Source organism: Micropterus salmoides, unplaced genomic scaffold (assembly GCF_014851395.1).
Source record: "Micropterus salmoides isolate LMB-PRFRI ecotype aquatic unplaced genomic scaffold, ASM1485139v1 Ms_hic_scaffold_21, whole genome shotgun sequence".
NCBI classification, from domain to species: domain Eukaryota; kingdom Metazoa; phylum Chordata; class Actinopteri; order Centrarchiformes; family Centrarchidae; genus Micropterus; species Micropterus salmoides.
Window position 1 is genome coordinate 2333475 of NW_024041262.1, and position 10477 is coordinate 2343951.

The window sequence follows — 10477 nt, forward strand, 5'->3', positions numbered from 1 at the left end:
GAAAATGAACAGAATTTAGTTGATATTTTCATAACATAACGGTAGGTTATTTATGGGAAGTACAGTAGCCTACAAATACTACTGCAACACATTTGTTGTTCTCTAAATTTGAAGTCCACACACAATTGTATGTTGTCACTGTTACCTGTTGTAATTTCGCTGTGACCCCTGGTCAGGACTGAGGGTAAGGTGTGAGGAGCCATGGTTTACAAGGATAACCACTGTCCCCTAACAAGTGGCAATTTGCTGGAATACGACATCATTCAAACAGATGTCTCAGGCCACTCTCCGCCAGTATCCTGGCATCATGTGTTGCGCTGGGCCATTTTGCAACAATGTCTACAATCCTATAATCTGCACTGAAAACAACTTGAACGTTTATGCTGTGGAACCTGTTTCTATTAACATGAACGTCCGTGTCTTCCAACGGTGCAATGATTCGGATGCGGTTTCCATCAATTACTCCGACAACACCAGGGAAGCCTGCTATATTCATAGATGCAGTTTTGAGCCTGCAAGGTGGGAATGTCCAGTGGAAACAAAATGAACTGAGACACAATAATAGGTTCTGAAAGTGCTGTAATTGTGTGATCACTCTGCTTACAGAAGGTTGTGACAGACCCAAATCATCACTGCTACATTGTTGCATTTTCCCAGTTGCCAAATATCGTAATGTAGTGATTACTTTCATTTCTGGCGCTATGGCATTGCTGCGCTGTACCAGAGATGTTAGCGCGTCTCTAATAAGATCAGTCACAAACATGATCCCTGCACGATCTAATCTATAACTGTCATCCATTCTCCCTCTTCGTCTTTCTGCCATTTTCTCCTCTACTAAAGAAACTCATAAGCCTCTTAAAAGTCACCGTCTGTGCTCCTAACAATTTTGACCTTAAGACCTCTTTTAAGGGTTAAGATGCTTTCTGAATTACTTCTTTACTAGGAATTTTTCTTTAATTTTAAGAGTAAACGCCTACATTTCTAAGAATTTTCTTGGAATTTTGTCACTAGGAACCACTCTTTGCATTAAGATTTTTTATGAATATGGGCCCAGACGTTTACACTGCAATGTAGGGGCGGCTGTGGCTCAGGAGGTAGAGCGGGTTGGCCGCTAATCGGCTCCCCCTGGTTGCGTGTCGAAGTGTCCTTGGGCAAGATACTGAACCCCGATTTGCCCCTGGCGGCTATTCCGCCAGTGTATGAGTGAGTGTGAATGCTAGTTTCTGTTTGAGCACTTAGGCTCAGTGTATGAATGTGTGTGACTGGTGAATGCAGATGTAGTGTAAAAGCGCTTTGAGTGGTTGAAAAGACTAGAAAGGCGCTATACAAATACAGAGCATTTGTAAATCATGCTATCAAAAGGCACACAAACTAGTAAACTTGCACAGCTCTACTAGATTCTACTGTGCAGTTCTGCACCTTTGCTGGGGCCCACAGTCCCTGTCTGTGAAGGCCTGAATGCTTTAGAACTTCTCAGTCTTCTCATTATCTCTGTTTCTTTCCATTTCATTTCACTTGTCTTCTCTGTGGTGAACTTTAGCACGACAGGCTACACAGCTGATGAGGTCTGGACGACAAATGCCTTGACTCAGAACTTCTACAAGACATACCTGCTCTCTAGCCACACTGGAACACAATGCCTACAGAGAGATCCTGAGTGTTCAACAGGTGTGTGCCTGCTTCTAGAGAGACAGGGGGGTGGAGCTTCACTGAGAGGCAGCAACCAACCGTGGCCTTACTAGGCCAAAAGCCTGCCTATTACACAACAAAAAGAATTTGGTGCGGATCTTCGTCTCTAGTATTACTTTCTCCTTTCGACGAATCTTTTGCAATTGCGGAGTAGGCAATCAGCTTCACGTTTACACCGGCACATGCATGTGAGGTTTCAGATAGCTTGTTACCTTGTTATATTTACATCTCACCCCCTCAGAGTGCCAGCCAGGGGTTAAAAGGGTCAATATGGAAAAAGGGTCACCTTCCAATTTCCTGTTCCTTACTGCCAACAGCTCCAGCACATCAGTGTGAATGAAGGGGTCCTGATGAGCCATTCCCCCACCGTATCATTAACCCCTTCTAAACATGGAGACTTCTGTGCTGTGTACTAACATCACTATGCCTCTGCTAGTCCTCGTCAGATTCAGGTGTGATCATAGATTCCTCTGTAGTTACTCAGCTTAGCATCCCGTGGAACCCTAAAGCCTAGTTCACACCACACGATTTTGAAGCTCAATTTGCAGGTCACCGAGCTTGCCGACAGACAGGCTGTGCCCGGGGGCAAATCAGCGACTGATCGCCGCTTGCAAATCGTTATGTATAAACTACTCAACAAGGCTCGCCAACGCATGGCCAACGCCAGACAGATATCTAGCATGATAAATATCTGGAGCTGTTGGCCGACTCAACATCAAGATACACTAATCAGTGTGAGCAGGCAGCTGGCAGAGCAGAGAGCTTTTTTTCATTACAAAACATTTTTCGCACCTCCAACTCTCTCTGTAGCACAGACAATCCCTGCTGCCCGTGTGTGCTAATCTATTCTTTCACCCATTTTCTATGTCTTTATAACAATAAACACCTCCTGTTTCGCACATAGTTTCGCGTCATTTCCCGTGTCATTTCTCGCATGTGTTTTCTGACAAAACATGCTTTGAAGACCAGATAGAGACATCAGGTGACAGAGTCATCAGCTCGTGTAGTGTGTGAGTCGTTTAGTCTGAACAGCACAGCGACCTGCTGACGCTGAAAGTTGTGTAGTGTGCACTAGGCTTTACGTGAGGCTTCAGATGATAACACGCTGGATGGAAGACTCTCCATTAAGTTTCTGGTTATATCCTCCCCCTATTCTCCAGTAGTGTTAGGACTAACATGTCTTAAGTGCCATAACCCACAATTTGAGTAGTCCACAGTTATTACTTTTTTGCCATTTTCACTTCTGTCTGCACTCGCTCCCAACAGCAGCCATGGTTCCTGGGAGGGAGATGAGTGGAATACAGCGTTTAATATGCCTTTGGGACATATTGAGTATCTTCACCGCACCTTCTTCCTTATACGACGACATTTGGTGCCCATCCATGTCTCAGGATACGTTTGCTTGTGTGGCCGCCTGCTCCATCTGTGCCTTCAGCAAGCGTTCTCATCTACCTCCAGCCTCTCCACAGGTTACTGTCCGCAGACCAACAAGCAGATGGAGCGGGCCAATCAAGATCTGGTGACAGCACTGCGGTTGTTTTGGCTTGTCATCCCTCCTCCTGGAGCAAGCAATTGCAATTGAGGAGGCAAACGCAGTCAAAGTGGATGAACACAGTTTTCCAAATGTCAGATTTTTTGTGTGGCATGAAGGAATTACAAACTTTAATTTTGTTGTACAACCTTGTGTTGTATAATAAATGAAATAATAAATTATCTTGATACCTTGATACATCCATCCATCCATAAGTCCACACGTACATCCATCCACACAAAATGCAACCATCCATTCATCAACACGTACATAAATCCATTCAAACATACAACCATATATACTTACACATATATATTATGCATGATGCATCACAAAGATTAAAATAAAGGACCAAAATAAAGAATATTCAAGGAAAACAGGCAGGTCTTTAAAAAAAGGTTAACCTGTAGAAATCAGTTTTCAGCAGTCACTTAAAACAGACTACAGATTCAGCAGATTCAATTCAATTTAATTTTACTTATAGCACCAATTTATAACAGAAGTGATCTCATTGCACTTTTTAAATAGAGCAGGTCTAGACCATACTCTTTGTAATATTTTATCATATTATTATTTAATATATTACCCAACAATTCTCCCCATGAGCAAGCACATTTAACAGGTAGAAAACTAGTAGAACCTAGATTCAGAGTGTGCAGCCATCTGCCTCGGCCAGTTGGGTTGTGAGACCGAGAGAGAAGGAGCCACATACAGTAACGGTAGCAGTGGTACAGAGGGTGGCTCAGGAGGTAGCGCGGGTTCCCCCAATACAGAACCCCGAATTGCCCCTGGCGGCTGTTCCACCAGTGTATGAATGTGTGTGAATGTTAATTTCTGTTTGAGCACTTAGGCTTAGTGTATGAATGTGTGTGAATGGTGAATGCAGATGTAGTGTAAAAGTGCTTTGAGTGGTCGAAAAGACTAGAAAGGCGCTACACAAATACAGAGCATTTACAGATATCAATGAAAATATTAATGATAATCATAATAGGACTGATATAATTAAATATAATATAATTAAACTTGCAAGCAGCGTTGAACGGGCCCTTGCCTCCACACATGCTTTGGGGGAGTGACAGTTGCATTCTTAGCACTGGAGGTTGGCTGACACGGCTCTGAATCTTCATGAGTTCAAACATATCAAGTTTGCTGAATATTGGACAATGTTTAGTCACAACAGAATCCTGTTTTATGGTGAAACATAACATTTGTTTAGAAATACAGCAGAAATACAAGATCACTTTGAACAAGGAACAAAGGACATTGGATTTAGAGAGAGAGAGAGAATTAGACTGAGAGAGAGATAATTAATTCATTATCAACTGAACCCCCAAAAGTGTCCCTTCCATCAGCTGGTCCTGAGAGGTATTGATCAAATAACACACAATACTGTTCAACTTAAGACCAGCATTTCTTTCCACTCATGAATCACTGCAAACCAAATTATTAAATGAAAAAAAGATGCCATTCTGGTACATTTAACAATTCAAACTAAAACTCATACAACCTTAATTGCTATCATTCCCAAAACCAGGAATATAACTGAGCATGTCTTCACTGTCAGAGATACAAAGCAGAAACAGATCCTCCCCGAAGGGTGACCACAGTCTAACCATACAGAAAGGAAGACCCAAGAAGTCCTCCAGCCTGGGATAAGGAATTGCAGTAATCCAGCCTAGAAGTAATAAATGCGTGGACTAGTTTTTTTTGCATAATTTTCAGACAGGATGTTCCTGATTTTTGCCACGTTGGTGAAAAAAAAGTGGTTTGTTTCATGTGGTGTTGAGAATTATTTTAGAACATTACAGCCTAAATTGTTATCATTAATTGTTATCATTAATTGGTAGAGCAAAGGTGGTCTGCATTGGCATCATTTAAAGTATTATTTTAGAGTGTAAAGTTAGGATTACAGTGTCAAAACTCTATAGCTATTGTCATCATTTAGAGAGTTATTTTGTAAAGTTAAGATCACAGTGTTAAGACTCTATAGCTCTGAGTGTGTGTGGTCCTCTCTGTGAGGCAGTAGCACATGTGTGTGTAAGCAGGCACGTGTGCTCTGGGAGCAGAATGAGCACAGCAAGGCATCATCAAAAACACCAGCAAAGTTAAAATGTAGAAGCAGAATTAGTGTAAATTGTGTTACAAAACATACATAAACATAGTCCATCACAGTAGGAATGTCCTGTCTTTAGCACACAGCACAAAAGACACCAGCTTATTCCACAAAGTCAGGTTTTTGGTGAACGTAGCATGATCAGCAGAGGACAGGTCATCATTTTTGATCATTTTAGTATCCTTAATTAGTACTAATCATTAATTACATATTATTAATTGTCCTTACTTACTTCTTACTTACTTCTTAATCTTTGAATATTACCGAGATGTGTCTTATTTTCTACTTAGAAGTGCTGTGCTGTAATCATGAATGCAGTAACAAACTCACTGTGGTTAAGATCCCTGAGTGGGAGCATTGACCGTAGACACTGAGACTATGCACGCCTTGTTCAACTGTTATCTACTGTAGATTTATGACAGCAGGAGAGGCTTCAGGTGTTCATAATCTGCTGTGACAAGTGCATGCTTTGGTCTACTGTTATCTACTGTTGTTTTGTGATTACATGAGGAACTGCTGATGTGTTAATGTGCTAATATTAAGACTACATGCTTAATTACTGATTAAGGAGTTTGATTGTCAACTTCCAACCTCTGGTTATTATAGCCAGTGTGAGCTTTGAGTGAATTTGCTTAAGGAATTTTTGCTTTGCAGAAAAGCAACAGAGGCTGTCAGAAATCACGATAGATAGGATGACCAAAAAACCATCAGATGCTTGATAAAAACACAACAGAGAGATAATAAGCAGAAAGCAGAAAACTGCCAGCATAACATCAAGATTGCTGTAAGAAACCAAGCATTAATGAAAAATGCAACTTTACTTATGTTATTCTTATATTAATTGTTTAAAAAATATAATTGTGTGTCAAATTAAGCATGCGTAACCTTTAAAAAGTACGGTGAGATTAAAGTTAAAATGTAAATGGTGAACTTCTTATCCAATAGTATAAAGACATATAAAGTCAACAATACAGTAAAGAATGACAGCTGGAGAACAGTGGCAATTGGTAAAAACAACACAATAGCAGAGGAAAAGAAGTTCATCATGAGGAAAGGAGGGGGCAAACCAGCCCAGAAGAGATGTATATAAGGCTGTCTGCAGACCATAGGGTTGACTTCATCCTCCGACCTGCTGGGATGTTGTACGGGTTTATGTGTCCTGTTCTGGAATAAACTCTTGACTGTCTCCAGAGAAGTTTTTGATTGCAAATTTATTGATTATTATAGAAAGCTAATGGAGTATTTTCTAACAAAGTTTATAAAGCTGGTGAAGGTGGGGACCAGGCTTAACTGGCCCAGCCTGGTCGCACATCTGACCCAACAGCGGGACATGTCCTGATCAAAGATAACTCCAAGATTCTGCACATTGATTCTGAATAGATATAATTGAGTATCATCTGCATAACAATCAATGTTGCTGCACAAGCTCCTCTCTTTCTCTCTCTACTTTTTTGTACACCACTGGAGCTTCAGCTTCAGCAAAAAACAAATATATGACCTGAGCTTAAGAAGGCCTGTACTCACCTGTACGCGGTACTGGCACTTCTACTACATTTTATCCTTTGGTGTACCGTGACTTTTTCTTGCACACTGGCGCTTCTCACAAGCTGCCGGTACTCTTTTCTGCCCTCTCCATATCAGGTTTAGAGGGTGAACTGCATTATCCAGGGGCACTGCATTACGCATACCTGTTCTCTTCTCTTGCCTGCCTGTCTGTGGGTAGTATAAGTAACATTACATTAAACTTACAGAGCGGGGCTCCAACTTCCATCCATCCATCCATCTATCCATCCATCCATCCCTCCATCGTCAACTGCTTATCCTGCATACATACGGTCATGGGGGCTCCAACTTCCTTTTAAACAAATATGATTAGAACCAGTTTAATGCCAACCCAGTGCCTCCGTCAATCTAAAAGAAGGCCATGATCAGTTGTATCAATGGCAGCACTTCAGTCCAGCAGGACTGAACACATGCCTTTGTCAGATGGCTTTCTCAGTGCTGTGATACTGACAAAACCCAGACTGACTTTTCAAAGATACTGTGCTATTTTCTTAGAGGGGGAAAAGGCATTTTAGAGATCGGATGATAATTATCTAGGAGGTTAGGATCTAGCCCAGGTTTTAAAGACACAACCAATAGACAACTGTTCAAAATAGATAGCAAACAGAGTCCAATACAATCCATAAAACATAAAAAACTTCCCTATGTCAAGAGGGATGGAGGATAGTCTCATGTGAGTAGTAGAACTAAAATAGCTCAAGGAATCCTGGCGTGGGTGATCAACATCTTGTAAGGCAGGATAGTGGGTAATGCTAAATCTTAACAACTCTGTCTTTCCAGCAAAGTGGGATAAAATCTTTTCACAATCAGCAGAGGCGCAAGGAGAGTCTGGGTATACTGATCATTTTTCAAAGGAATCTGTTGTTGTGCTGATGAGCAGAACTAAGGTAAGAAAATGGCATGTTCTTGCACGTTTCACCATTAAACTAAACTGCTGAAAACGGTATTCAGAACCCTGCTTTGTTTAGTCTCCTCTACTTTTTCAAACCAGTGTGATATTCAGTCATAGACACTCATATTTAATCCTCCAGATTCTCCAATTTTTCAATAGTCCCTTCCCCCATTCCTCCACATTTCGGCAACAAAATAACTTCATAGATTCACCAGCATGCAGAAAAACAATGTCTGAAAATAACAATCTGTGGGAAGATCCCCAGAATGCCTAGTTGGGTTTGGTCTCCCAATTTAGGGTATGATGTCTGGAGGTTGGCAAGTATGCTCATCAACCATACTTATTCATCAGTGGCCATGATTATTGACCTTTCATCTCTACATGCTTTAAAATAGTTAATTTGGCTACTGAACATTTTAGGCAAAATTCCTGTGGGTTGAGGAGTGAGGACCCTGTCGCAGAAGGCCAACACATAAAATGACTTCAACTTCAGGATGAAGCGTGGCTTCGGCTGCATATGCACAAAATCCGATAATGTGGCTATTTCCCGCAGGCTTGTGTTGAGGTCTGGCTGAGTTTACTTGTGCTTTAGAACTTAGAAATTAACACTGGTAAATTTTCTTTTTGGAGAGTAATTCTCAGAAAGCTATCTGCCACACTGACGGATAAATGTTTGTACCAGAATTGAACTGTAATAAAACCTATGCTGAGAGTCTCTACCACGTTATGGTGTCATTTCTGAGCATGTTGCTTCTCTCCTCCTCTGCTGTCTGTCGGAGTTTGATACAAGCGTACTACACTCACACCTATGTAGTGCAGACACAGTGGACAGGATGGAGCGTGGCTTCGGCTGCATTCACACATAATACCCTTCATGCAGGGTAGCATGGTATTGTTTTTACTTAAAAGATAAGAGACCTGAAACTTCTTCCATCTCTAAAAAGTCAGACAAATGCTCATTTTTAAATGGAAAGAAATTTGCAACATGAAGGTTTGAAAAAGCTGTGAAATGAATTCACATTTCCCACTTTTAGTTTTAGTTTTTAGCATGTTTTTGTGTAGATGCATGATGGCTTTTTTACAGAAAGCCTATTAAATCTATTTGTCTGTTTGGACAGGCATATGAATTTACGTTTCTCTAACCTTCTCCCCTATCTCATCCTCCACCTCCATCCATCTTCTTAATCTCCTTCTTCTCAATCAAGAAAGTTTCTGACTTTGCAAACTGTTGCATGAATCATGTTTTAAAAGAGCTGCTTCAGAGTTTATGATGTTGCTTGGAAAGAGTCAAGGCTTTGGATTGTCCTCAACCATTAAAATATTCAAAACACAATTACTACCTCATTAAAGCATATAAGCAATACAGATTTAAATGGCATCCTTAGTGATTCCTCAAATGTAAACTCCATCCATTCATTACCTATTTTTCAACTGACAGTTCAACTGCTTTTAGTGCCAACACAGCAAATGACGCATTAACACATTGATACTCTTTTGTTAAACTCTCTCTCTTTTGTTTCCACTTTATTTGACAGTGACAATAGAGAGAGAGAGGATAGGCAGGGGAGAGAGGGGATGAGATGCAGTGAAGCTAAGTTGGATTACCTTTAGTTCCTTCTAAAACTTACAGTTCATATGACACTTCAACTGCCTTCTTCACTTACACTTCTGCCAACACCTTTCGCTTAAAAAATTTAAATTATATTTCTGGCTCCTCATTCTGCACTCACACTTTAACCGAAACATCCTTCCAACACTTCAGCTTGTACTGCTTTTTCAAGTCCTTTCAGTGCTTCACTCTGAGGTACATAATCACTGGCTATTACTCATATAAACAAAGATTAAAAAAGTTCAAAAGAAACATTTCGGCTGTAACGATGTGTACATTTTCTAGTTAGATCTCCTCTTTGATTTGAGCAGTCATGTCATTCAATATTGTAATGAACTAGTAATGGATTGTGCCTGTGTTCATTTTTGTAAGTTGACATAGTTAGAATGAGTAAAACACATGGCTGAATAATAATTTTGAAGAAAAGAAATGTTGCTGATTGAGACAATTCCATTCAAATGAAAGAAAGATCACTGACATACAATATGCAGCCCTAATGCACTGTCAAAAGGCTCTGGGCCAGTGTCATGAACATGTCTTTCAGGTAGGGTGGGGGTTAAATGCCAGATGTAGCAAACCAGATGATTATAACAGTACTAATATTATTAGGAGGATGGTGAAAATGGATCATCCAAAGGACAACATGCACTTGATGTTAAAGTGGAAGTTCAAAGGCTTTGAAAACCAGGAGGGTAGCTCAGGGTTTATTAGACTCTTCATAACATGATGCTAATGATAACAATGATGACACTAAAGAAGCCAAGGATGATGATGACGACAGTGATTGTAATTATGATCGTAAGATTTGAGATAAAGAACAGGTTCAGGTAAGGGCTTGTTTCCATCAAACACTGGACAGAAAGTATTTTTCCAGCACCGTCTTCTTCGTTGCTTTGTCTTTTGTCTCATTTGCATTGTTACATCTATTTTGTGATGATTTAGTTGTGATGCTAAATCTTGTCCATATAGATGCAGAGGACTGTAATTTGTCTGCTGGCACCGTCAACTGGGACAAAATCTTTAGTGCAGTTCTGCACAGATGAATCATCTTTGCTGGGGCCCACAGTCCCTGTCTGTGAA